General features: G+C 47.2%; 1 long non-coding RNA gene across 1 annotated transcript; it reads left to right on the top strand.

The window, feature by feature from the left end:
* The first annotated feature begins 10999 nt into the window (after positions 1-10999).
* Positions 11000-20384, top strand: LOC138916989 (uncharacterized). Its single transcript, XR_011424290.1, has 3 exons — positions 11000-11152; positions 19715-19823; positions 20283-20384. It is a non-coding gene; the product is annotated as an uncharacterized lncRNA (long non-coding RNA).
* Positions 20385-27253: the final 6869 nt, after the last annotated feature.

Below are 27253 nucleotides of genomic sequence, written 5' to 3'. Positions count from 1 at the left end.
AACTTGTGCCACCTGCCTCTGCCTCTCTAAACAAACATCTTTAGCAAAACCTATTACAGAAGTCACTCAACAAACAAGAAGCGGTGCCCCAGGTCATTGCAAAGGCACCTAGAAGCAGAAAGTGTGCCAGGCAGGCCGTGTAAGCAAAGAAAACTTGCCACCTCTGTGGCGACTGGGCCCAGGTACACTCTCAGCAACCTCCGCAGGCCATCAGAGCCCACGTTCTTGACCTTCCCAGGGACAGGGCCACTCCCCGTGCTCGCCTGTGGCCAAGCTGCAGACTTAAGCCCCACTGTCCTGGCTCCCAGCGCTCCGGCCACTAGGGCCCAAATCAGAGCAGACCCTCGGCCTCGGCTCCTCCCAGGACGGTGGGCTTGGCGGAAGCTGCCTTCTGAAGGTGGGCCTGGCTCTGAGGGACCTCTCTGGGAGCAGTGGGCAGCTCCCCAGGTGAGCATCCCTCAGCATCTCCATCTCTCAACTCAGCCCCGAGAGGACTGCCCTCGTGCTCTATTTCTGTCCTCGCCAAGGCTGAAGGAGTCTCTATTCTAAACTAGCTCACACTCATGACACTCCTGCAACGCGAAATAGCTCCAAACCCAGCAGCACACTTAGCCTGAGGGACTCTTAAGAGTAGGCGCAGAGTCGGTTTGGAGCCTCTCTCCACAGTGACAAGCGACAGAGGAAGGCTGGGCAACAGCACCCAAGTGGGGTGGGGACTGCCCAGCTGGCTCGCTGCATCCCCCACTTGGCTTCAGCTGAAATGTCCTTTGTGGCACCAAGAGGCCAGGTGAGAAAGGGACCAAAAGCTCTGCCTGCAAGGGGGTCACAGCCACCCAGGGCCCGTGGCTGCCAAGGTGGCCAGAGAAGAAAGGGGCCTGGGACTCCGAGGGTGTCCCAGCTCGTGCTGTGAACCCCACCCAGCCCCAAGCAGAGGCTGCCCAGTGAGGGCGAAGCACAGTCTACAGCAGAGCCCCAGGCTCACACGGTAGCCCCACCCCCTGAGTGCTGGGAGACTGGGCAGCCCCTGGACTCCTCAAGTCAGTGTCCACAGGGGCAGGCCGTGGGGGAGCCCGCCCTCCCTGGGGTGTTTGGAGGATGAGAGAGAAGGAACACGACATGTCCGGCTCCCTGCACAGCTGGACCGCCCCTCAGAAAGGCTGTGCTGTCTGTCTGAGGAAGGCAAGGGCACCTCCCGGGTGAAGGGCATTCAAAACGTCCCCTCACAGCCTGTTCCCATGCCCACAGTGCGGCCATCTAGGTCACAGGATCCTGTAAAGACCAGGTGACACCTGCTCAGTGTGCCCCACCTCTGCCTGCTTCCTTCTATCCAATGCTGGGGACCTTGAACCTCCAGCTCAGGCCCTCACGGAAGGGGTACTATGCTGCAGAGACCATTGTTTCAAGTCGGACACGTCTGAGTCTGAATCTTGGCTCTGCTTCTTACTAGATGTGTGACCTGGAAGAAATCACTGAACGCGCTGAGCTCTGAGTATCAAGGTATAGCAGGAAAACACCCCAGAAAGCTTCCGGGAGGAGAGGTGTGAATCAGGTGGCTCAGTGATCATTTCCTGGGCCTACACACTCTCACAAAGCCCAGGTTCTGTGAGTCCAAGAAAAAATTAGCCGGCCCAGTGGCGTAGTGGTTAACTTTGTGCACTCACTTTGGCAGCTCAGTGTTCGCAGGCTCAGATCCTGGGCGCGGACCTACACACTGCTCATCAAGCCATGCTGTGGTGGCATCCCACAAACAAGAACTAGAAGGACTTACAACTATGATATACAACTATGTACCGGGGCTTCGGGGAGGAAAAAAAAGGAAAAGAAAAGAGGAAGACTGGCAATAGATGTTAGCTTAGGGCCAAGGAAAAAAAAACCAAAAAACTAGTTAGTACCATTGCAGGAGCTACAGATAAGCTTTACTCTTTTTCTTCTTTCTTAGAATACTTTTAAAATGATATAACATATCCCCCACTGCAGATTAATAAGAAAATAGTTTTTTAAAGCATAAAAATCACCTGCAATTTAAAGCAAAAAACGTGAGTACAACAGAATAGACCAGAGTGAGGTCCAACTACCCAACAGCAGACTCATCTCATCTTGAAGGAACCCAACCGAGCTGAGCCCAAACCTGATTCCTGCCCCGACCCCTCTCCCAGAGCCCTGGTCTCGCACCTTCGAGCTTGCACAGAGTGGAAGGGGGAGGCCATCAGCCCTCAGTACCACTCTTTCAGGCCCTGTCCTGTGCCCAATCTTCCCAACCACAAGGTGACAAGGGAAGAAAGTAGCTCCACAAACATTTAGGGCTAAACAAACGTGCGAGGGCGGACGCCAGTGTGGCCAGAAAGCAGGCGTCACAGGGACAGAGCAGAGTGTTCTCTCCCTGATGGCATGGATGCAGGAAGCACGTTTCCGCAGGGACCGCAGGAGTCAGCGAAGGGCCTCTGGTTGGAAGGGCAAGTGGCATCAGCCCCCAGCAGCCTGCTGCCTCCAGCTACACCACAGAGGCCCCAGCTCGGCCCAGCCATTTCCACAGAGAGAATGCCCTCCGATTTCACACCTTATCTCAAGGCGTGTCTTCACTCTCATTTGGAGGAAAAGAGGCAGGTGGGGAGCCCTAGTCACAGCAGTCATTCATTCAAACCCAGGGGCTCCACTGTTTCCTGAGCTTCCCCTCAGAAAGCGGTCCTTCTCGGTGCGGTGGACACAGGGCAGTGAGGAACTACCACGACAACAAGGGGAACATCGACATTACCGATGTTCACGTACCCTGAGCTGCTGTCCAGGTCCACCCACTGACCCTCCATCCCTCACACGTCATGGTATTTCCAGGTCAGCAAACAAGCGAGCGCACATCACCAGCTTGGGATCAACTCTGGGGCATAACCACATTTCTTCCAGAAGTTTAAAGACTCCGTTTGAGCCTGTTCTCCTAGAGACAGCACCTCCAGTTTTCAGAGAGGAGGCAGGGCCTGCCGAAGGCACAGGAACCAGGAGAGCCCGCAGCTGAGGGGGGGGCCGATGGAATAGCCCCTAAAACACCACAGTGCCTCCAAACACGGTGCAACGTGTTTTTCACAAACAGTCCTTCTTTTATTTAAATTAGACATTTCCTTTGCATTTCTGCAAGTGTTTTTTAAATATGCTTTTCACAGTTTCAAAAGTCATCATTAAAATCCAGGCTTCACAGAAATACTCCGGCCTGTGCGTGCACATGGGCACACACGTGCACGGTCTCTGCAGAGTCTGGCTCTGGAGGGACCATGAGAACCAGGACTGGCGGTGCCTCTGGGACAGGAGACAGGAGACTCAGTTTCCATAATACAGTATGTACAAGTGCCCATGTTCTGTGTTCAAACACATAAATAGCTTTGTTTAGAAGAACTCTCAGAAGTGACTTAATAAACAACAGGAAGATAAACCACAGTTCACGAAAGACCCTTTTCCCCTTCAATTCTGAAAAGATCCTTGGTGTGGAGTTGCCTGCTCCTCCTCCCCACCATGAAAGGCCTTAGGCTTCCCTTTGGAGGCCGTGGGAAGGCACTCTAAATAGCACACATCCTGCTGTCTTTTAAATACGCTGTAAAACACTCCTCTCCATGGGCTCTGAAAACAGCTCTAGGCACACCAGCTTGTTCACGTCAAATCTCTCCCTCCTGGGAGCCTCTGTGGGCCTCGGGGCACCTGGCCTGCAGCTTGCTCCTCTCTGAGGCCCCTGTGTCCTCTGTTTCTCTGCTCCACGAGCCCACGGACAGCCTGGATAGTCCCTGAAGAGGCCTCTCACAGGGCACCATGGACTGGAATCTGGGGTCAAGCTGTTCCCTCCTTGGGCAGGCTGTTCCCTCCGTGGGCAGGCTGTTCCCTCCTTGGGCAGGCTGTTCCCTCTGTGGGCAGGCTGTTCCCTCCTTGGGCAGGCTGTTCCCTTCTTGGGCAGGCAGCTCACTCAACAGACCCAGGAAGGCGCTCAGGGCAGTGAGCCTGAGCCTGAGAAGCTGGCACTGGGTGCTCTCTCCGGCTGCTCACCACTACTCGCTCCCTCCTGAGGCCCTGGCACAGGGTTCGCTGGGGCAGGAGGAGGGCAGCCGGGACCCAGAGTGGGAGCAGTGCCTGGGGCCCTGGTCCCAGCCCAGCTGTACATTGGGCGCTGCTGCCCCATCAGCTGAGTCTGCCCTGTGGACACGCCCTCACGCCCACCCAGTCCGGCCTTACCCTCCACGAGAAGTACGGGGCTTCCAGGGGACTGATTCCCAGGCACCCTCGGATGATCTGGCCCCACACAAGCAGCTCTCCTTTGTCTGCAAAGAAAGGAAACGGGGGGCCTGGTTGGGGCTAGGCCAGGGGCAAGTCACCAAGAAGAGGATGGTCATGAGAACAGGCTTTCTAGAACCATGTACAGAGTCCAATGTTCAATTTCAATTTCTACCAGGCATTAACGCTTCCTTTTGAAGGGAAAAGTATACTGTCCCCAAACCAAAGACATCTCCAAGCCCACAGTGACACTGTCCGCCACATGGGAGATGAGCTCATGCTCAGAGCTGTGGGCCCAGGAGGCTCCTGCACACGGCCCCCTCTGCTCACCCCTTATGCACACCCCCTCACCCACAGTCCCATCCAACCAAACCCTGCCCTCCACACCTCCTGAAGTCAGAGCCCCCTCCCATCCTGCTCACACCCTAACAGGGGGAGAAATAGGTCCATCTCTCATTCCTTGTCTGGGTGTCCACCTCTTGGGAGCATTCGCTCAGGTGACATCTGGTGACTGGGGGCCTCTTTGGGCCAGATCTGTGTCTGTATGCTGGGAGCTGGGACAGGACAGTGAATGAACACGCATGGTTCCTGTCCTCATGCGGCTGGGGCTAGTGAGCAGCTAGAAATAAATGACCAAAGCAGCATATACATGTTTACAAAGTGTAAAAAGTGCCACGAGGGATAAGAACAGACAGAGTGCTATAGAGGACACCCAGGAGACTGAATCTAGAGGAGGGCTCTGGGACCGCCAGCCTCCAGGACGGGCCCCCAGACCTGGGGGGCAGCCCCAACTACCCAGCCTTCGATCCCGACGTTGGTCCACATCAGCCTTGGGCACTCTGTGGCACAGAGGCCTCATTTTGCCACCCCCATCTGGGATGCAGCAGAAGAAGACAAGACAGGAGAAGCCAGGACTAGAACCATCTGGCCTGATTAAGAAGGAATCCTTTGGTTACGGGCTGTCAGAGCCCCTTGGGTCTGACCAGCACCCTGGATCTTCCACTCTCAGATTTTATGTGTTTAACAGAACAATTCAGTCTCGCCCCGCAAATGCTAGCAGACCTCAGGGTAAACCAACCAACTCCAGCTTCCAGCTGAACATATGCAAACGCTGGGCACACAGACAGGGAAGAAATGCAAGTTCTGATGCTCCTTCTACTGAGGGACGGTCACTGGCACTGGAACAGTGGCTGTGGGAAATCTAGAAAGGGATTTCATTTCAATGTGACCCAAAATGGCCACACAGCAAGACAGCAAACAAAAAACAGTCTACTCGAGTTGCACATTTGGTATGGAATTCCAAGGATGTGACCCTGCACTGTTTAAGGCTTAGAACACTCTGGAAAATAGATCATTGATACCTTGAGAATGAGCCCATAGTGACTCTCATTTGCTAAATCAAAAGAACTTTAAAAGACACTGGCAGGGGCAGGCCTGGTGACGCAGCGGTTAAGTACGCACATTCTGCTTCGGCGGCCTGGGGTTTGCGGGTTCGGATCCCGGGTGCGGACGTGGCACCACTTGGCATGCCATGCTGTGCTAGGAGTCCCACATATAAAGTAGAGGAATATGGGCATGGATGTTAGCTCAAGGCCAGTCTTCCTCAGCAAAAAGAGGAGGATTGGCAGTAGTTAGCTCAGGGCTAATCTTCCTCAAGAAAAAAAGAAGACACTGGTGCCCTCAAGTCATTAGCAAATGGCAGTGCTAACTTGGACAGTGCTGAGGGCTTCTCCCAGGTGATCAAGGCGACCACTAGGGCTGCAGAGACAGTCACTCCCCACAGTCCACACCACAACCGGGGTGCTTTCAGGGCCCAAGATCTGAACCTCAGACGGCAACTGAATGGCAGTCAGGCCTCTGGGCAGAGGGTGAGCATCTGGAACAGTCCTCACAGTAGTGTAGGGCCAGAGGACACAAACAAGGATGACCCAAACTGGCTGTCCCCGCCCAGATGTTTAACAGAAAACAATTACCCACCAGGAGAAAAAAAGATTTTTTAATTGCAAGAAAATAACAAATTTACTTGAGGATCACAAAATGAAATTAATTTAGTGCAGTCTTACTGTTCAAGTCAACGAAACAGCAGCAAACTGAACCAGCGGTCAATGAGGTGGAAGGAGAGAGGCCGTTGAGAAGAGCACACATGCAACAGGTCAGGAGGTCCCTGGTATCTGACAGCTTTGTAATTGGACAAACCTTGGGGAAAAGCTCCGCTTCCGCCTTCCCTTTGATCATCCTCTCCCTGGCACTTTGGAGAAATTGGCCGATTTCCCTCCACAAACCCCAGGACGTCTGGAGAATCGGCCTCCTGCCATCCCGTTCCTGGGTTGGGCCAGGGTTTGGGCTTGGCCTGGAGCGGGATGAGCCCCACACATTCATTTCCTAATGACCCTCCGGGGGATTCACCCAACCTCTGCTGGGATCCCCCAGCACCGTGGCATTCTCAAAGGTCCCCTCTCCTACCACTGGCTGGTGTCCTCTTGAGAAAATTCACTTTCACAGTAGCCCAACCACAAACCAAATGAACCAAAAACAAAACTCCACGGTGAAAGAAGACACACGTTATACAGCCTCAAGCCTAGCAATGTCTGGATTAGCCGTGCTCTGTAACTATCCGCACGGGGCGCCCCTCTACTGGCTGGAGGGAAGCTGAGAGCGCCCACGGTTTGGGGTGAACCTGAGAGAGTGGAGCTCTTCCCATCTTTGGGGCCGCACGGGCTTGGGCACGTAATGCTAAGGGCAGCAGAGTGGCTGAGTCCACAGCGAATACGGAGCCCTGGACTTCTGGGCTGAACTCCGTCCAGCCAAAGAGAGTGGATGGAATCCCTTCTGGAAGAGCAGTTTCCACTAGGTGTGGTCCTCTCCCAGAATCCCGTAGCCCCAGACAAAAACATGCCCTTCGCCTACATTACAGTAAAACAGCGGTCAGTCAGTCAATCCAAGTGAGGCAGCCCCTACTAGAAATTCAAACGGCACCATCAAGATGCAGTAGACCCACAGGGACTGTTGTTTTCTCCTTGCTTGGCAACAACATGCTAAAGATATTTAAAATAACCCATTTCTTTCTCCTCTTTCCTCATGGAGTACATCTAGTCAGCCAACCAACATCAGAATACAAACTTCCCACATCTTGAGGGACGGGCCCAGGCCATAAATAACCCAGAAACCCCCTGTGAACACAGGAGAGCCTTAGAAGGACAGTTTGCCCTGCTAACAGCTCTAAGTTTCACACTGACCAGAAGGGCAAGCCAAGGACCAAACAACTTCTGGCCAGATGCTTCATATTCTCCGAAATGACTTTTTGGTTATAAAAAGCTGAATACTCATCAATAGTGCCAGATGTCAAGTCCCGGAGGCGTGGAGCTCAGCATCCAAACCCTAAGGCTCTTCTCCACCTGCCTGTTTCTTGGCGCAGGCTCTCGGGAGGAGGCAGGCCAGGCGTCGGGGGCCCAGGCTAAGGGAGGGGGAGACGGCAGTTCCTTCTCCATTCCAGAGCTTCACTACAGAATTACTGAGCTCTGTGCTGTCTGTCTGTCTACATATCAAGCGCGGCTATCACCTCTCCGTCAGGAGCATCACCCTCACCCGCTATTCCTGAGCTCAGTCTAACTTAGCTCTGCCCACAGCCACCAGCCCTCCCTCAGGCTGAGGTCTGCTGCCTGTGAACCCAAGGGACCCGACCCGTCCCATCCCGCCAGGGACGAGGGGGAGTATCTGCAAGACACTGCTGGACAGCAGCGAGGGCAGATCACCAGGATGCTGTAGACCACAGAAGGCTCTAGTCTTTATTCTAAGTTAACGGGGAGGCAGCACAGGCTCTAAGTAGGGGAGGGACATGACCTCTAGAGGGGACCATGAGTGGACATGGGAAACAGTGAAAAAGGAGCAGCCGGGGGACGAGCAGTTCAGTCTTGGACACACTCAACTCACGATGCCAAGAGACGGCCAAGGGCAAATGACAAGTGGTACTGAGAGATGTCTGCACCTCTGAAGAGCAGCCTGGGCCTGAACTGCCAGCTGGAGAGGCCTGAACTCACGACAGCGATGCAGCCATGGCGAGGAGGAGCCCTTCGGACGGAGGGAGCAGAGGAAAGGAGAGCACAGTCACTGCACAGAGGACCTCCGACACGGGAAGGCCTAGCCAGGGAAATGAGACCGAGAAGGAACGAGAAAGGAGGATGGCGCTCGGAGAGTCTAGTCCCAGGGCAAAAGGAAGACTGGTCTTCACAAAAAATGGTCAGCATGTCACAGCCAATGTCAAATGCTGTCGAGAGGTCAAGAAAAGTCAAGACTGGACAATGTTCTCCAGGTTCTTTACTATCGTTTTCAGCAACGTGGAGGTCACTAGCAAGGGGCACTTAGCAAAGTGATAAGGGTGGAAGCTGAGTGGACTGGAGAGAGCAATGAGAAGGAGGCAAAGAAATGGAGACAGTAAGTCAATGCAGCTGGGAGAAGTTTGGCCTAGAAGGCAAGGCAGGTGAAGCCAATGGGTGGGGGAACGGGAGGAGATCGAGGGGGTCCACACAGGGCCTCTTAAGATGGAAGACACCTGAGTCAAGTGTAAAGACTGATGGGGAGGGGTCAGGAGAGAGGTAGGTTGAGGCTGTGGGAAAGAAGGCCCAGCACATGGAGTGAGGCTTTGGAGGAGGAGGGAGAGGGATGCAGGGCACAGAGAGAAGCACCAGCTCCAAGAGGAGAGACACACCTCCCCTGCTGCTACAAAGGGATGGGGCCCAGGTGGGCACAGGTACTGGCATGTGGGTGGGAATCCAACTGGGACACTGAGGGCTTTCTCAGCTGATGGCATCTGTTTCCTCAACGATACAGGAGGCAAGTGCTTCTGCTGAGAGTGAGAGATGGGAGCAAGCGTGGCCAGCTTAGCTTTCAGGCAGGATTTGATCTTGCCACTCTGCTGAGGAAGAACTCTGGACAGACAGATTTTAAGTGCTTTAGTGACAGCCATGAGTCTTTACAGAGTCACTTTCAAATGAAGACGGCTAGACAATAAGTCCCTAAGTTGACACAAAAGGAATGAAGGGGCTTAGTGATCCAGAAAACATATGCCTAGATGAATGAGGCTGTCAAAGCCAGGGCCTGGCCTCTGCTGCTTGGCTCCCAGAGAGCTGCTTTACCCACCTGTGCTTTGCCAAAGAGCCTCTGGAAACGCACCCCTGTTGTCATGGACAGGGTGAGGCTCAGGCCACAGGAAAGATCATGGTCGCGGTGGGCCATTTTAAGATGGCATTCAATGATCCGCGTTCTCCTGCTACTCACAGCCATGTGTAATCCCCACCCTTGTGTCGGGGCTGGGCCTAGTGACCTGCAGAAGGCCAGCAAAAGTGATGGAGGGCACTGCCAAGTTCAACGAGAGAACACCAGCTTCTGTCTCGCAGCTCTCTCTCTTGCCCTCTCACTGGCTTGCTGCGATGGAACCAGCTGCCATGTTGGGAGCTGCCACATGGAGAAGCCTAAACCGCTAGGAGGCAAGGAAGGCTTGGCCAACAAACATTAGCTGCACAACTGCCAGTGAGGAACTGGAGCCCCAGTGCACCAGTCCGCGAGGACCTGTAGTTGCTGTCAACCACTGGTATAGTCCTGGAAACAGAGCCTTTCCCAATGCAATCTGAAGATGACCACAGCCTTCAAGAGACTCAGAGCCAAAGACCCAGCTAAGCCCCTCCTAGATTCCTGACCCACAGAAACGGAGATGAGAAATGAGTGTTGTTTTAAGCCACTAAGTCTTGGGGTCATTTGTTACGTACCTATAGATAACAATGACATGACACTGATCTGCCCCCACAGGAAGGCCATGGGAGACAGGTTCACAGCCTTGGTATCAGGAAGAGCAGTACTTCTCCTCAACACTTTATTTACTGTTTATCTTATAGAAACAATGCACCATTTAAATGACCATGTTTTCTTCTTTGCTTTGGCTACTAGGAAGTTCAGAGCCAAATCTGTATCTACTTCTAGCCACTGCACTAGACCAGAGAGAACGCAGTCTTTCATCTTCTTAGCTGACCTTTAGTTTCCCTGTAAGCAGATCTTGATATCTGTTAACATATATCTAAAACCCTTTTGGATGATGGCAGTTTGATGATATTAAGGAAGGTAGTTTTTTTTTTAAAGTACTCATCTTTCAGAGATACACACTGAAACTTTTATGGAGGGAATACGATATTTAGGATTTGCTTCAAAATAATTCAGGGCAGAGAAGTAGATGGAATTATAGACGCAACACAACTGGCCATTAGGGGTATGGGGTGTTTATCTGGGGGGGATAAAGAAAATGTTCTGGAATTACATGGTGGTGATGGCTGCACAACCCTGTGACTATACTAAAAACCAGAAAATTATACCCTCAAAAACAGTGAATTATCACTCTATTTTTAATAATGGGCCATTAGTTGGTAACTGTTGAACATGGGTGATGGGTACAGAGAGAGTAACTGTGTAATGAGCTCTTTTTGTCTATATTTGAAATTGTCCTTAATACAACGTGTACAGTCCCACTGTGCTGTGCCAATGGTGCAGCTTTGGTGAGAAGGAGGGGCTGTGACGAGGAGAGGCCCAGGCAGGGGCTGCAGGGCTGCCAGTGCTCTCCTGCCCGATGGGAGCGGGGTCACACAGGCTCTTCACTAAGCTGCACACTTACAACCTGCCTGCTTTGGGGGCATACATGTTCTGAGGCAACAAAAAGCACACTGTGACATCACAGGAAGTTATATAAACAGCTTCACATCCCTTTTAGAGCAAGAGAAGGTAAAGCCACACCCACAACACTGCTCTCCCCCAGGACTACCTTAGCCAAGTATTGTGAATGAGAGCTTCTGAATCTGAGCTTTGTTTCCAGGCTCCAAGGAGATCACCAAGAACTCCGTACCTGGAAGAGCCCTTCTTCTAACAGGTGAGGCCTGAACAGCACTTTATACATCACCCTTCCGTGAAGAATCTCTTATATGTGTCCTTCACACTGTATTTCCAAATCTCCCAGTCCCGTGCTGTAATTGACCTCACGCCTGTGTGGAGTCAGCGACAGAGGCCAGCTGCAGCTACTCAGTTTCCCCAAGCAAAACCAAAGAGGCCTCCGTCAGCAGACAGGGCTGGCCTCAGCAACAGGCATCACAGGTGGCGCCCTGGACAATATTCACTTAGGCAAGGTCTCTACCCAGCATGGTGGGTGCACTGCTAATACTGCAGTGACCCAGAGCTAACGTAATGGGAAATACTTACTTTCAATTATTCATTCTCTTAGCACACACTTACTTAGACTTGCTAGGTGCCAAACACAGTTTTGAAGGCTTTACAAATACCAACTCAGAAATCCTAACCTGGTCCTCCGCATGATCTACAACTTCCTTCTCCGTGTTCTCTCAGAGAGGGAGAGAGATATAATTGTAATTGGCATTATTTTAAAACCCTTGGAATTTTCCAGGTCTGATTCAAGTTAACAAACTTGGCCAGGTGAAATATCACTAGACAATGAACATATTAGACCTTGCATATATGAACACAAGCAATTTCTAAGGCACCCGTTGGGCTTGCTAGGAAGTAGAGGAAATCTCTGAGAGCCCAGGCCACCTAAGCCCCAGGCCACAGCAAACTGAGACAGGCCAAGTGGCTGCAACTGCGAAAGACAGGAACACAGAGGGCTTCCCAAAGGACAAATGTTGCTGTCAGTGCTGCGATGGAGTGTGAGCCCTGGGAGGATAGCGAGGCACAACATGGACCACAGACTCCTGCTGACACCAGGCCTCCCCAAAGGGGCCTGAGCAGTGTCCGACCCCAGCTCCCTCAGAGACAGGCAAAAGCAAATCCACATCCTCTCGGGGGGAGAGCACCTCCAATTTAGGCCCTTACAGTTCCCACTAATTAAATTCAACAAAATATGAGCTAACAGTCACAACCTCCTAAACACATAAGGAAAGACCCACTATGAGCGAGAGTCAACAGGACCCACAACAACCGATTTCCACCCCGCAGGCCTCAGACACTGGAAAGATGATGCACAAAATAAAAAAGACTTCTCTGTGCAAGGTTCAAAGAAACAGAAGCCGGAACAAGAGACTGTCAAAAATGGCCAGGCAAATTGGAAAAGGAAGCGATTAGAAAGGAGAAAATATAGTTAAAATTAAAACTTCAAATGGATGGACAAAACGACAAGACCCAATCTGGGAGAAGATACAGGCAACCCTGGAACTGATAAAGATACAGATACCGGGTATACAAACAATGCCTAAAAATCAGTAAGAAAAAGGCAAATAAGTCAACAAAAATGGGCAGGGACATCAGGTAGATTTCAGAAAACAAGACTGGCCAGGAAACATACAAAATAATGGTCACTCTCAAGTACTAGTTAGGAAACTGCAAATTCCAACCTCAGTGAGATAGTATTTCACACCCACCAGACAGGCACAAACTTGCAAGTGGACAATACCAAGCCCTGGCGACGCTGAGGGACAACACCCTGCTACTGTGGGGGCCCCTTGTTAACAGCCATTGTGGAAAGCAATCATTTGAAGACGTATGCAAACCCTGTAACCCACTTCCACTCTTCCTTCCCTAGAGCTCTTAGAACTCCTGAACATGGGCACAAGGAGACAGATGGACGGTCATAGAAGCACTCTTGTTATATAACAAAAAGTTGTAAACCATCCAAATACCTATCAACAGGAAAATGAACTGAAGTATATTCCATGGTAAAATATCATGCAGCTACAAAAATGAACGAAAAAAGTCAGCAAAGAAGCAGGATAAAGAATCAACACAAAAAACTCAACTGCATTTCTGTATACTGACAACAACAATCCAAAAAGGAAATCAAGAAAACAATTCTATTCACAGGAGCCTCGAAGAGAATAAAGTGCTTTGGAATTAACTAAACAAAGAGGTGAAAGACTTGTACAATGAAAACTACAAAACACTGCTGAAAGAAACTGAAAAAGACATAAATAGACGGAAAGACATCTAATGTTCATGGACTGGAAGATTTAATGTTGCTAAGATAATACCATCCAAGTGATCTACGGATTCAATGTAATCCCTATCCAAATCCCAAGTGTTTTTTGTAGAAACAGAATATTCATCCTAAGATTCAGATGGAATCTCAAAGGACCCTAAACAGCCAATGATCTTGAAAAAGAACAAACTTGGAAGACTCACACTTCTTGATTTCAAAACTTACTACAAAGTTACAGTAAACAAAACAGTGTGGTACTGGCATAAAGAGAGACAGATAAACCATTGGAATAGACAGTCCAGAAATAAGCCTTCCCATATATGGTCAAATGGGTTTTCACCAGAGTCCCAAGACCATTCAAATTGGGAGACAATATGTCATCTTTTCAAAAAATGGTGCTGCGAAGAATGGATATCCACATGCAAAAGAATAAAGTTGGCCCCTTAGCTAACAGCATGTACAAGAATTAACTCAAAATGGATCAAAGACCTAAACCTAGGAGCTAAAACTGAAAAGCTCTTAGAAGAAAACAGGGCAAAAGCTTGAGGACACTGGATTTCACAGTGATTTCTTGTGCCCCAAAGGCACAGACAACAAAAGGAAAAATAGACAAATGGACTCATGAAAATTAAAAACTTTTGTGTATCCAAAGATACTATCAACAGAGTAAAAAGGCAACTCACAGGGAGAAAACATTTGCAAATCATTTCTCTGATAAGGGATTAATATACAGAATATATAAAGAACTCCTGAAACTCTAGAACAAGAATAACAAACAACTTGATTAAAAACCAGAGAATGACTTGAATAGAATTTTCTCCAAAAAAGGGATACAAATGGCCAATAAGCACATGAAAAGATGTTCAACATCAAGTCATTAAAAAAACGCAAATCAAAACCACAAGGAATATGATAACCACATCATTTCTATTAACAAGGCTCCTATTAAAAAAAGAACAGAAAATAACAACTGTTATCGAGGATGTGAGAAATCCGAACTTCACACATTGCTGATGAGAATGTAAAATGGTGCAGTCGCTGTAGAAAACAGTACAGCAATTCCTCAAAAATTTTAAAAGTAAAATTACTATATGTCCTAGCAATTCCACTTCTGGGTATAAACCCAAAAGAACTGAAAGCAAGGTCTCAAAGAGACATCTGTACACCCATGTTCACAGCATTATTGCAATAGCTAAAAGGTGGAAGCAACCCAAGTGTCTGTCAACAGATGAATGGCTAAGCAGAATGTGGTATGCACATACAATGGAGTATTACTCAGCCTTAAAAAGGAAAGAAATTCTGACACATGATACAACATGGATGAACCTTGAGGAAAGTATGCTAACTGAAATAAGCCAATCACAAAAAGACAAATACTGTATGATTCTACCTATATGAGGCACGGAGACTAGCTAAATTCATAGAGGCGGAAGTAGAATGGTGGGTGCTGGGGGCTGGGGGGAGGGAGTTGTGTCACTGGGTATAGAGTTTCAGCTTTGCAAGATGAAAGAGTTCTAGAGATGGATGGTGGTGATGGTTACACAACAATATCGATGTACTTAACACCACTAAACTGTCCATTTAAAAATGGTTAACACGGTAAAGTTGAAGTTGTGTGTATTTTACCACAATAAAAAATGGGAGAGAAAGAACAAACAACTTACAGGCTGTAATTGGCCTCCCTGGCTGTAGGGAAAAAACAAACCAACAAACGCCCTGCAGACACCAACACAGAACAACATGGCTGAATCTTAAATATAATGTTGGGTTTAAACTGAGTCACAGAAGACTACATAGAGTCTGTCCCCTAAAATAAGCAAAAGTAGGCAAGATATTATTTAGGAGTGTGTGTGTGTGTGTGTGTGTGTGTGTGTGTGTACAAATGTTTTCCCCTTCAAAGAAAGGAATAACAGAAATAAAATGTAAGACAGTGGATCCCCCTGGGGGAAGGCAAGCGGATGGAACAGGAGAGGAGCGCAGGGCAGACTCTGCAGGATCGGGAATGTTCTTACATTGCGTAGGTCTTCAACTTCTAGCTCTCCAGTTGGGTAGTGGCTTCACAAGAGTTGATCTTATTATCATGTTTTATAATTTTCATTTATGTTGCACATCATCTTTTAAGAGGAAATTCACATAACATAACTTCACCATTTCAACTTTTTTAAGGTGTACACTTCAGCGGTTTTTAGTATCTTCACAATGTACAACCACTGACTTCTAACTAATTTCAGAACATTTCCATCACCCAGAAAGAAACTCCACACCCGCTCAGCAGTCGTTCCCCATTTTCCACCTCACCCCCAGCCCTGTCTACCACTCACCTCTTGCATCTCTAGAGATTTGCCTATTCTGGGCATTTCATACAAATGGAATCACACGGTGTGTGTTCTTTTGTGTCTGGCTTCTTTCACTCAGCACAATGTTTTCAAGGTGCATCCACATCGTGGCGTCTATCGGAACTTCACTCCTTTTGACGGCTGAGCAATATCCCACTGCAGGGATACACTGCATTTTGGCTTTTGCTTGGTTTTGTCTTGTTCTGACAAGGCCCAGCACAATTCGTCTCCAATCCTTTGCTGCAGCATCCAAGGGATTCAACTGTGCAGCTGAGTCAGTGAGCGGTGTGTGCTAACCCAGGGACCGGAGGTTTGCTGGGGGACTCACGTGAGTTCATGGGCCTCGGAAATGTTTCTACAGAAGAGCACACAGTCCGTGTAGCGCAGAATTGGGAAAACATGCTGTGTGCATGACACCTGCTGTGACGCAGCCATCCGGGCCTCTGTGTGGAAAGGACAGCAGGCGTGACAGAATGGGCAATGGACAGCGACGACTGGAATTGTACTTCCCTCTTCTTCCACATGGTAATTTTGTCTCTCTACTTTTTTACCTTTGACCCCCTTCAAACAAACTGGATGCATTTTGTCACTTGATGGACATTTGTGGGTTTTCTACTTTTGGGTTACTATGAAGAATGCTGCTATGAACATTCGTGAACAAGATTTTGTGCGGATAAATGTTTCCATTTCTCTTGGCTACATACCTCGGAGTGGAATAGCTGGGACATATGGCAATTCTGTGTTTAACTTTCTGAGGAATGGCCAAACTGTTCTCCACAGCAGCTGCACCTTTTTAAATTCCCCCCAGCAATGTATGAGGGTTCCAATTTCTCCACATTCTCATCAACACTTGTTATTTTCTGGGGATTGCTTCAAAGCAAGCATCCTAATGAATGAAAAATGATATCTCGTGGTATTGATTGGCATTTCCCTAATGACTAGTTATGTGTGTCTCTTTCCATGCGCTTATTGCCCATTTGTGTATCTTCTTTGGAAAAATGCCTTCACAACCTTTTGCACATTTTTAAATTGGGCTGTTGTCTTGTTATGGAGTTTTAAGAGCTCTTTAAATATTCTGGATAATAGACCCTCATCAGATATATGGTTTACAAATACTTTTCTCCATTCTGGGAGGTGCCATTTCACTCTTCATCGTGTCTTTTGAGGCACAAAAGTTTTTAATTTTCATGAAGTCCAATTTATCCAGTTTTCCTTTTTTTTTTGCTTGTGCTTTGGGTGTCCTATTTAAGTCTAATCGAATCTGAAGTCACAAAGATTTACACCTACATTTTCTTCTAAGAGTTTTATAGTTTTAGCTCTTACATTTACAACTTTGATCCCTTTAGAATTAACTTTCAAAGATTCTGTGAGGTAGAGGTTCAAATTTACTGTTTTGCATGTGGATATCCAGTTGTCCCCCACCATTTGACGAAAAGACAATTCGTTCCCCACTGAATGGTGTTACCACTCTTCTCAAAAAGTAACGGATCATATAAAGAAAATGTCGTCTCTAGATAGATATAAGGGAATACCATTCAGTCATAAAAAAGAATGAAATCTTGCCATTTGCAACAACATGGATGGACCTTGAGGGCATTACGCTAAGCAAAATAAGTCAGACACAGAAGACAAATACTGCATGATCTCGCTTATATGAGGAATAAAGGAAAAAAAACACCTCATAGATTCAGAGAACAGACTGCTGGTTGCCAGAGGTGAAGGGTGAAATGGGTGAAGGGAGCCAAAACGTACAAACGTCCAGTTATAAAATAAGTCAGTCACGAGGATGTAATGTACAGCTTGGCGATTACAGCTACAATACTTGTATCGCGTATTAGAAAGTCGCCGAGAGAGGAAATCTTCAAAGTTCTCATCGTGGGAAAAAACAATTCTGTAACTACATATGGTGACAACATTAACCAGACTCATCGTGGTGAGCATTTCAGAACTATATGCAAATACAAAATCATTATGTTGCACACCTGAAACTAATAGGATGTTGGAGGTCAATTGTACCTCAGTATAAATAATGGATCACAGTGTGTGTGTTTACTACTGGACTCACAATTCTATTCTATCGATCTGTGTGTGTCCTCATGCCCATACCATAGTCTGATCACCGTAACCTTCTAGGACATTTTGGAAGCAGAAAGTGAGTCCTTCAACGTTGTCCTTTTTCAAAATGTTTTTGGCTATTGGTGGTCCCTCGCAATTGTATATGAATTTGAGCACGAGTCTGTCCATTTCTGCAAATAAGGCAGTTGGGATTTGGACAAGAATTGCATTGAATGTGTAGATCAATTTGGGGAGTACTGCCTACACATCAGCTTCTGCAGACACCATAATGGTGATATAATCAAAAAGATTTTAAAAAAGTGACTCGACTTGTTGAAGGATCATGAAAGAAAGGAACAGGATGCTGTGATAGAAACCAGAAGAAAGAAAGAAACACCAAGTTAGAAAGAATGGTCAGGGAAGCCTTCACTGAAGAGATAACCCCTGACCTGAGGCCCAGGAGGAAAAGGGGAGCAAAGAAGAGCATTCCAGGCTAAGGGGATGGCACGGTCAAAGGCCCTATGGCAGTCAGGAGGAGGGCTCTCTCCAGGAACTGAGGGCAGGGCAGCAGGGCTGACTCAGAGCCTGGCAAGCAAGACCGGGGAGGGGGGAGAAGGTACAGCAGGTGACGGCAAGTTTCTGGAATGGTACCAGGAAACTGATAAGCACGGTTACCTCCAGCCAGTGGGACTTGTACTTTTCACCTTATTCCTGTCTCTGCTTCAGAATCAACTGTTTTAGTAGTTTTACAAAAACCTGATGTTAAAAAATTACCCACCCCAAGACTGTAAAAATAAAGAGAAGCTTCAGTTTTGTAGCTATCAAAGAAAAGCCCATTTAAAGACCTGGTACAGGGGCAGGCTCCGTAGCCGAGTGGTTAAGTTTGTGTGCTCCGCTGTGGCGGCCCAGGGTTCGGATCCTGGGCGCGGACACGGCACCACTCCTCAGGCCACGGTGAGGCGGCGTCCCACATCCCACAACTAGAAGGACCTGCAACTAAGATATACAACTGTGTACGGCAGGGTTTGGGGAGATAAAGCAGAAAAAAAAAAAAAAGAAAGAAGAAAAAAAAAAACCTGGTACAGTAATGAAATGAGCACACTTAGATGGACAATACTCACTGCTAGTGAGGATAGGAAGAAAGCGGCTCTTCTCTCCATTGCCGCTGGCAGTATAAACTGCTAAAGTGTCTAGAAAACAATTTAACAATACTTTCTGACAACAATAAAAATGTCCTAATCTTCTGACCCACTCACGGGGTTTATCCTAGAGCAATAATCCAAATGAAAGTAAAAGCTATATATGTACACATGAAAAAGGCCCCGGTATCTCCAATGTCTGCTGCACTCAATCCCCAAAATAGTATACCTGCTGACAACAGGGTAATGATTAAGTAATGACTTGATAAAAAGGGTTAATGGATTAATTGCCTTATGGTAAATTAATCTGATGCTATATCATACAAATATTAAAAACTGTAACTGTGAAAACTGATTGTACCAACATGGAAAAATGTTTTATGCAAATGATAAAACAGGCATATAAAGCCACACCTATGCTACGACGACAGTATAAAAGATGTACACAGAGGAACAAGGACTGGAAGGAAACACGAGACAGTGAGCAAAGATGATCTGATGCGGTGGTAGGATTATCGAGGATTATACCATGTTTAAATCTTAACTTAAAGGCCCTCCTTCCAGACAAATATTGGACACAAAAAGATTAAATATACAAGGATGAGAAAGCTTCTCCCTCATTCCTCTCTCCCTTACCCACATTCTGCTGAAATCAGCTCAAGACGAGCTCCCTTTTAGTGGCCCTTGTTTCTTCTTTAAAAGGCTCAGCACTCTCTCTGCAGAGAGAAAGGCCCTTTGTTGAGGGGCGGCTCTAATCCTCCATCCAACCCTTTGTCAGCTCCTGTCCATGGGAGCTGGGACTGAGGGGACTGGGACTGGACAAAGAGAATGGTGTCCCCAGGAAGTGATAAGGGTTGCAGCCCCTGAGAGCCCTACAGCTCACAGCTCCATATGGCCCCTCACAAGGGGATGTGAGGGGCACTATCTGTTTGTCCATCTGTGCCCCACCCAGAAGAACAGACTTCTTCTTTATTCCTTAGGAACAGACTATGGTCCTGACCACATGCAACCTATCAGACAAACAGAGTGGAGGTTGATGAGAAGAAGTCTCTGGAAGATCAGTGTCCTAGTGGATGGACCCAAAGCACGGTAGCATTCCCTACTGCTCCCCGAAGGGCCTAGGTCCAGGCAGGCTGCCCCACATGGCCTCTACATTGGATTCTTTCTCAATCCACTGCAGCCTGGCTTCTGTCCCACTGCACAGAAAGTGCTCTTGCTAAAGGAGAGTGCCTGACGTCCTAAGGAGCAAACCCAAGAGCTCCTCCATCCCACTGCATCCCCGAGGAACCACTCCCTCCTCCATAAGCCTTTCTCTTCCCCATCTCTCTCTTCTGCCTCTCCAATAGCTTCCAATCTTTGTCATTAGTTGAGCCTGTGCTCCTTACCCTTCAGTGCTGGAATCCTTCTCCAAGGTCTGTCTTCTGCCCTCTTCTCACTATTTACTCCCCTGGGTGGCTGCATCTGTTCCCAAGGCTTTCACTGTCACCTCTGCAGTGGTTTCTCCAGTCCCAAAAACTCTACTGAGTTTCAGACCTACTTTTCTAACAGCCAAATGAAAAGCACCATTTACAGAACATTTGTCATGCCAGTCACCGTGCTAAGACAATATCCAAGACCAGCTAAAAAGAAACCGGATCACAGAGAAGGTTGGTAAGTTGTCCAAAGTTATCCAGTTAATATTCAGGGAAGCAGGAACTTGAACTCACATTCATGTGACTTTGAAGCCTGTGCCAGAAGCGCTACACTCTACTGCAACCCTAAAAGCAGATACACTCTCTACCTCCTCCTCGCTTCCCCCCCTCACCCAACCCAAGCCTGCTCCTCCTCTGGGACTCCCCAATCTGGGCTGAGAACATCAGCAGCCACTCTTGGGCCTGCGGAGTCATGCTGGACTCCCTCTAGCTCACTCCATCCATCGAATCAAGCCCCAAATCTGGTCAATTCTCCTTACAGGTCTCCCCATCTGTCCCTCCTGCCCACAGCTCCCCAAGTGGCCTTCATCACCTCCTCCCCCAACTCTACAAAATCCTGCATCACTCACTCTCCACCTGTCCTCCAGCCTCTCCCACACCGCTGCCCTGGAAGCACACCAAACTCCAGCCGCCCCTCACGCTCTCAGCAGTTAAAGCCTCCCCCTGCCCCTCCCCTCTGCCATGGAACCTTTCCTGCCACCCATCCCCAGTCTACCTGGTAAATTCCCCTGCCACCTCCTCCATGGTGCCTTCTCTCCCTTCTGTTCAACCCTGGGAGACTTACCAATTCCCTTTTTGCTACTCTCACAGCACTTTCTGTTTGCATTCATTTATGGATTTAAGTATTGACTATGGGTACCTACCATGTGCTAGGCACTGCCCCAGGGATGGGAACAAAATGGTGAGCAAGATGAAGACAACCTGGAACACACACAGTGCTGGGACACTTTCTTCTCTGGTACAGCTAGTGTTTGTAACCTGTCTCTCCCACGAGACTGTTATCCCCCTAAATATGATCCAGCTTGGTACCTCACAATCCACCATACATCCTAGCCTAGGTAGGCAGGCAATAATTTTTACTAAAATAATTTATTAATTCAGAAAATCCCCCTAATGGATTTGCCATCACCCCACCCAAATTTCAGCCTTTTAAAGCATCCCAGGTGCAGAATAAGTGGCTCTCAGCCCACGTCTCTTACCTGGAACACCTGTTCATCGAAGTCCTGCACTCTGTGGACTTCGTGACTGTCACTACAGCCGGGAGCAATCTAGGGAGAAGCAAGAGATATGGTCACAGTGAACAATGTGGGCTTCTGGCCCCTCCCCATCACCCCTAACTGGCGGCCCCACATGCACATAGGAACTGTTAGAGAAATTGTCAAGGTCAGAGAGAAGGCAGAGTTAGACGCGGGTCGCAAAGTAAAACAAAAGCAGCAAATCCCTTGGTGACGTTCACCTGCTGCCAGAGCTGCAACTGGTGGTTAATCCACCAGCATAATGTGAGGAGCTGGGGGGAAGTTTTTTTCAAAGATTAACATGACCAATTTTTGAACTTAGTCAATTTGATTAAAAATAAAAGAAGGATTCAAAGAGGGTCCAGGCATCACAAGACGCTCATGCCCCCTCCCTCCCACCAGGCTGACAGATGGAGCTCTACTTGCAACAGAACAGCCTCCCCACAGCTCTCCGGGGAGGGCTCCCTGTTCCTCTCAGGCACAAGGAACCTGGCTTTCTCTGCTTTGTGGGTTGATCCCATAGTAGCCACTCCAGAAATGTTTAATGCTCAACACAATTCTGGAAGTGGTCGTCTCTGCAGAGGCTCACAAGCAAATTCCATTTTCAATCACCTTCCATCCACACTGCCCGTAAGAGCTGTTTCCCAAGCTGAAGCCTAAAGAAACCACCACCAGGGAAATCAGTTCTGCAGGGTTGGGGATCCGAGAAAATCAGGACTGGAAGGGGGTCTGGAAAGTGGTCCCAGTCCAACTGCTCACCCAACAGCCACTGGGTTTCCTCCTCCAGCACTTCCAGCCAGTGCAGGCACACTCTCAGCTGGGTCACCTCTACTGTCCCTCTGCTTCCCCTCTGGGCCCTCCTCCTGCCTCCCAGGAAGTCCGAGAGAGGTGAGCACCTCCTGTGAAAGGCCTCAGCAACCCTAGCCCCTGGACCTGTCACTAGGCTGCTCTCGATGCCAACTCCCCTCTTGAAAGACTTCCTAAACAACACCATCGCACTTTCCTACAAAGCACACGGCGTCAGAAAAGGAAACTTGAAAAATTCAGCCATCTTAGCCTTCCCTGGAAACAACCGCTCTTCTGGAGAGCCTCAGGGTAACCCAGGAGCCTGGACTCTGAAAGCCCCTACCATGCGGAAGAAGTGTTAGCAAATGGGCTTCTTTCAGTACAAGAGGAAAAGCCATTTGCACACGCAGCCCAGCTCAGTGACTTCATGGCAAAGGGAGCTGGAGGCCCTGATGAGGCTGCCTGGTGTGCGGTGTCATGTCAATAAATACCTGAGACTTCCCAAGAGCCACAGAGAGCAGCGAACAGAAAAGAGTTAGCAAGGTCTGCCAACACAGCTCTCTGGAGCCATCCTACTGATTCGCTTGGGAATGCCCACAGCTTCACAAAGCAGATGTGGCTCAATGAAATGCCCACTTCAGGCTCAATGGCAGGAAAGCGGCTCCCCCCGCCACATCAATCTCCAGCAGGTCAAGTCACCTCCTCCGCTGTCCGCCAGGACGAGAGGGTGGGCTCTGCCGCAGGAGACCTGTAGCACCTGTGTCTCCTGAGGTCTGTCCAGAGGTAGTGGGATGGGTGAGGGCTCCAAAACATCCTCCTATCCCCTTGCTGAAACCACCACCATCAGGGTCAGTGCATTGACAGAGGATCATAGCATTTGTAACACTAAAGGTCATACTGCCTGACCCCCACGTTGTTACCCAGTCAGAGATCAGAATGACTTCCTCAAGGCACGTAAGTTAGAGGCTGAGCAAGGACTAGAAAGCCGGTCTCCAGCTCCAGCACACTGCACCACATCACCTCCATGACACAGTGACTTATTGAAAATCATCCTTAGTCAGTAAAGAAAGCTTCTCCCATGTCATTTAATACCACTTGAATTTTTCAGGAAAGGAAATGCATTTTCTTCCTGCAACATCCACTCCGATTCCTCAGGAAGGTGAAGAACAGCATGTTATATGACACCACTTAACTGAAAAGGAGACCAAAAGAATACGCAGATGCATTCCTTTGCAGATGCATTAAATCTCTTTAGAAGGACAAACTGAAAACTCTTAACACAGGCTGTCCACAGGGAAAAAAAGTCATGATGCTGGGAGGACAGAGGTGGAAGGCAGACTTTTCATCACATCTTCTACTGCACCTTAAGGATTCCAAATTATGCAAATAGGTTATCTATTAAAAAAACACAATTTCAATATTTAAATAAGCAAGTAAGGAGGAAAAATGTTTAGAAGTCACTCTAAAGAAGAACCTTATTGTTCTTTAAAACCCTACTGGAGAAGCCAGGCTGGTCTTCATAAGGAATTCCTCTCCTAAGTTGGTTGTTTGCTTGTTTGCTTGTTTGTTCGTTGTGCTGAGGAAGATTCATCATGATCTAACATCTGCTGCCAATCTTCGTCCTCTTTTTTGCTGAGGTAGATTTAGGCTGAGCTAATATCTATGCTGAGGTAGATTTAGGCTGAGCTAATATCTATGGCCAATCTTCTACTCTTTTGTAGGTGAGCCGCCGCCACAGCATGGCCACCAGTGAGCGGTGCAGGTCTGCACCCAGGAACTGAACTCAGGTCACCAAAGCAGAGCACACCAAACTTAACCACTAGGCCACTGGGGCTCACTCCCTCACACAGGTTTTAAACGATGAGGTTTTGAGTATTCACAATGGAGGCTGGAGGTTAGGAGAAGATCTGCAAATACACTAGTTCTCAACCTACTCCCCACTAATGATCCCCTATTTTCTCCCAGGAACCCCATGTTTAACAAGATTTTCCCCACCAAATAAACAGCATTATTACTATTATATACACTTGCCCATTAGTATCCATGAGTGACTGACATAATTTCAGACAGAGCTTTGATCTGCATCAAATAACTGGTTTTTTATAATGAGATGATGTGATTCTAGGCAAAATCAAAGAAACTGGAAAATGATGTTAGCCTATACAGCCCTATAAGCTGAAAACGCAGAATACTTCAAAATACTGAAAAGTGACTCACATCCCCCATTACCACCTGCACAGACCCCTAAGGGCCTGGCAAGCAGTAAAGACATAACATTGAAAGGGAATCTGGCTCTAGGTCCAACTACTAATTGACAGGAAATACAGACGACAGAGGATCATGTCAAATGGCACAACACGGATGCATTCAACAAACTCCAGACTGGAAAACTGTATAGAATAAACAATGTGATTTCATCAATAAATAAATTTCAAGGAGGAAACATTGAAAGAGACTTAAAAGACTTTTAAAAGTCTTATCAACCAATTGCAATGTCTGCACATTATCTGGATCTTGATTGAAGAAAACGTTTTAAATAAAATAAAAATCTTAGGACATTTATGAGACAACCGGCAATGTGAACACTGACTGGATATTTGATATGAAGGGACTATACTCTTAATTTTTAGGTGCAATAATGATGTTGCATTTATCTTCTTTTTTTTGAGGCCATATTTTTTAAGATACACACTGAAATATTTATGAACAAAAATCAATGACGTTAGTATTTGCTCCAAATTTATCAGGGGGAAGGTGGGGAAATGGATAAAACAAGCCTGGCCTGAGCTGATGATGGCTGAAGCTGGTGACGGTCCGTGGGATGCATTATCGTATTCTGTCCAAGTCTGTATATGCCTACAACTGTTCCTAATGAAACGGATAAAGAAACATAATGTGGCATCTCACAGCCCAGAGAGAGTTCAATACTAAGGATAAACGAATTCTGATATAAAACGAAGTGAAAAAAGGCAGAAAATAAAACATATGCTATGATCAGAATTACATAAAAAACATATTTGCAAATGAATGAGGGAACAAGAGAAAAATGAAAAGAAAGGTTTGTCTAGTATATATTTCTGGGTAATTTCCCCTTTATTTTAAAAAACGTTTCTTATTGTACTTATAATATGGATGGACTAATGTCCATTTTTTGAAAAGCCATCATAAATCACTTCTAGCATTACTGCAATCCAATTTCAAATATCTGGAATACATCTATCTAAGATAGAATATCTCTATCTTAAGGATTTCACTGAATTTTCCCCAGAACACATTCTAGGCTCTGCAGAGTGTTTCAGGCTATCTCCAAGCTAGGAAAGAATGGTCGTCTCTCTGGGGCCAAAAGACAACATCTTTCTTATCACGAAACGCCCTTTTGTCTAAAGGTTCACAGTTATCACCAAACAGGCTGAAAAATAATCTAGTCCAGAGAGTTTCAAGCAACGCGCCCTTACAGCCTCCTTCTGTGTTGTTGTTCTGGTTTGGTTTATGTCATCAGATTCCTGAAAGTCAGAGAGAGCTTTCTCAGCCCAATCACAGCAGAGAAAGCCAAGGGGAGAGCACACACTTCTCTCTTTCTGGCTCCTGTGAAATCTAAGCTGAGAACCTTTGAGTCCCATTCCCCAAACTTTCGTCACATCCTTGGTTTTAGAGGACAGCAGCATGAATCCATAGCCACAGGCGGCAGAGGAAATCTGAAAAAGAGTTCCCAGAAAGTATCATACTGCTTGGCGACGTCAAGTGTTTCCAGCAAGAAACGGCAGCTTGTTGACCCATTCCAAGAGCAGACACTATTAACACAGCAACTAACACCACAGAATGTTTACTATGTGCTAAGTGTCTGAGAGGCACTATCTCATTTCACCTGCACATTCACCCAGTGATCTAAGTGTCATATCCTCCCCACTCAGCAAGACACAGGCTCACAGAGCAGTTCAGCTGAAGACCCCCCTAGTTTGAATCTTGACAACACCATGGGACCTACAGCTGTTAGACCCTTACCAGCTGTGTGACCTAGGTAGACTGCTTAACCTCTCTGTGTCTGTTTCCCTGTATGTGAAATGGAGATGACAGCAGCATCTCTCTTATTGGGTTGTTCCGAGAACTAAATGAGTCAAGAGAGCTAAAGCCCCTGGGGTAAATAGTACGTGACGTAACATAAGAGTGACGGGATGTACTCAATATTATCACTGGTGGTGATAATAAACAAAAGCCAACAAAATTGGAAATGAACATGTAAAACTGTCTTTATTCACAGACAACCAGAGAGCATGATCCTATATGTAGAAATTCCTAAGGAATACACAAAAATCTACAGAAATAAACAAGTTCAGCAAAGTCACAAGAGAAAAGGTGAATACAAACACCAACTGTATTTCTACAAACTAAGAATGAACACTCCAACAGTTAAATTAAAAATACAATTTATTCAAAATACCTCAAAAAGAATAAAATGCTTAGGAATAAATTTAACAATACAAATCTAAGAGTTGTATACTGAAAATTACAAAACACAGTTGAGAAAAATTAAACACTACTTGAATGGGGAGATTTTCCATGTTCATAGACTGAAAGACTCACAATTGTTTAGATGGCATTTGTGCCAAAATGCATCTACAGATTCAACACAATCTCTATTAAAATCCGGAAAGAATTTTTGCAGAAAGTGACAAGCTAATCCTAAAATTTGTATGGAAAAGCAAGACTCAGAATAGTGAAAACAATTTCCAAAAACAAGGACCAGCTGGAGGACTTCTATTTCCCAAATTCAAAACTTCTGATAAAGCTACAGTAATCAAGAGAGTGTAATCTTAGCATAAGGACAAACATATCGATCAACGCAACAGAACTGAGCGGTCTCAAATCAATCCTTAGTTTTACAGCCAACTGATTCCAACAAACGCACTAAGACAATTCAACAAGGAAAGGATAGTCTTTCAACTAATGATCCTAGGACAACCGGCTATCCACAGGAAAAAGGGCCATAACACACCATACACAAAAATCAACTCAAGTGGCTGGCTCA

The sequence above is a fragment of the Equus caballus genome, chromosome 13 (genome assembly GCF_041296265.1).
Source record: "Equus caballus isolate H_3958 breed thoroughbred chromosome 13, TB-T2T, whole genome shotgun sequence".
Taxonomy (NCBI): domain Eukaryota; kingdom Metazoa; phylum Chordata; class Mammalia; order Perissodactyla; family Equidae; genus Equus; species Equus caballus.
Note: the sequence above shows the minus strand (reverse complement) of the source record. Positions and strands in the feature narration are given on the sequence as shown.